Source organism: Nicotiana sylvestris, chromosome 10 (assembly GCF_000393655.2).
Source record: "Nicotiana sylvestris chromosome 10, ASM39365v2, whole genome shotgun sequence".
Classification (NCBI taxonomy): domain Eukaryota; kingdom Viridiplantae; phylum Streptophyta; class Magnoliopsida; order Solanales; family Solanaceae; genus Nicotiana; species Nicotiana sylvestris.
In genome coordinates, this window is record NC_091066.1 from 11,025,151 (window position 1) to 11,027,328 (window position 2,178).

General features: G+C 38.0%; 1 pseudogene; it reads left to right on the top strand.

Annotated features, from left to right (window-relative positions):
• Positions 1-366: 366 nt before the first annotated feature.
• On the top strand, positions 367-1,870 carry LOC138878997 (late blight resistance protein R1-A-like; annotated as a pseudogene).
• Positions 1,871-2,178: the final 308 nt, after the last annotated feature.

A 2,178-nucleotide genomic window follows, 5' to 3' on the forward strand; every position in this document is an offset into this window, starting at 1 on the left:
TCTAAGCAAGAGAATCCAATGAAAAGAAAGAAACCTCCACTTTAATTTATGTACGAGAATAAAATGTTGTTTTGCATGCAAAGGCTTAGTATCAAACCTCCATTGTTCTTTTAGTCCCCACATTTTAGGAAAGAGGAGAGAGATGTCTTCTGACCTATATTTGTCTTTAGAAACTCGTTTTATTAAGGTTCTGAAAATGGTTGCCGATTGCTTCCCTGAGCCTCTAATAGAAATCACTTCTTTATTTGGTGAACCTACCAACTAATAGTAACTCCAGTCAGAGAGTTGCTTTGAAGGATTACGAGGCAATCCTTCAGGGGATGCTCAACTTCTTGAGAGGCAATACCTTCCATGTGACGATATAAGATGTCGGACTTCTGGTTTACTCGTTATATGAAGGCAAGGAGACGAAGGAATGAAGACTCAGAAGACATGGCACCGGGAGAGGTGAGCTCAGTACAAGTTCTTGATTTGTCGGGCAACGTTCACCGTATAAACATAGTGATCCACCTCACCATTTGGAAGGTGTTTCATTCTAACTTGCCAAGGATTCATGGACTAGGCCATGTTGATATCCTTTTAAACAACCTCAAGGAGTTCCGGAGCCGCCATTCAAATTCACTAGCTTCTGTCATGTACCAACTTCAAATAATTCAAAAGGAACTTGAGAGCTTGCAACCTTTAAAATAAAAGCTGTCTCACACAAGCAACACAATGACCTCGACAAAATTCAACGTTGTGCCACACAATTGATTGGCAAAGCATATGAGGTAAGAGTACATTGTTAATGCTTGTATAAGGAAAAAATTTAATGCCTCGTGCCTCAAGCGTTTGCTCTTGGATATAACGGAGGAGATTACTCTTATCAGATAAGAGGTAGCCGAGATTCGGGAAAAGAAATTAGTTTAAGGAAGCACTGAATACTAGCACAACTCATACATCATCAAAATTTGTAGGGTCTCTAATGATAAATCAAGTAATTGTTGGTTTTGAGGATGTTATAGAAAAGTTAAGAGAGCAACTAATAAGAGGAACCAGAGGGAGAGATGTTATTCCAATTTTTGGCATGCCCGGTCAAGGCAAGACAACTCTAGCCTACAGACTCTACTCCGACACTTTAGTTGTTTCTCACTTTGATATTCGTGCACAATGTTGTGTGTCTCAAGTATATTCACGTAAGGATTTGCTACTGTAGATTCTACATGATACTATCGGTGGGACACTAAACATAGAGAAAAAATTGCGGATGAATTAGCTGATTTTATTCTCCAAAAGACATCTCCTCCTTGTTGATGACGTATGGGAAGCTAGTGCGTGGGATGATCTAATAGGTTGTTTTCAAGATGCCAACAATGGAAACAACGAGAAATCATGAAGTTGCCAATTATGCTCAGTGTCAAAGTGAACCCGTTCCACTTTGTTTGTTTAACGATGGTGAAAGTTTGGAGTTACTCAAAAAGAAGGTGTTTGGTGAAGAAAGCTGCTTCCCTCTTCTAGCGAATATTGGGAAGCAAATAGTAAAAAAGTGTGGTCAGTTGCATCTTTCAATTGTTGTGGTGGCTGGTATTGTCACAGGGACACAGAAGAAAGAAGAATGTTGGGAACAAGTGGCCAACAATTTAGGTCCCATCATTCACACTGAAAAAAGAAGAAAGTTATCGCTTTTTACCCTATCATCTGGTGTCATGTTTTCTCTACTATGGAACATATTTAGAGGATAGTGTGATTGATGCTTCAAGGTTAATACGATTGTGGATCTCCGAAGGATTCATAAAAAGTTGTGAAGGCAAGAGCTTGGAGAATATAGCAGGTTATTTTGGAGAATTTTATTGGAAGAAATTTAGTAATGGCTGTTGAGGTTTTAAGCTAAAATAGGCTTAAAAGAGGGTGAATTCAATGGAGGGAAAATGAAATATTTGAGTTTCATTTGAGATTCCCTTATTGACAATGGGACATTGTCCCATATTGGAAGAGTAAAAGATTTTTGATGGGTATATATAATTGTTTTTCTTATAGCTCTTAAAGAGTTAAGAAGAAGGCAAACCTCGCGCCGTCGTCTTCGCTCGACTTGCCTTCGGCTTCGGTCAAATGATTGATTGATTAATTTTTTGGATCAAATTTAACAGAAATGTTATTAAATATCCATTTTTTTGTAAACGAAAAATTAATATTAAATCC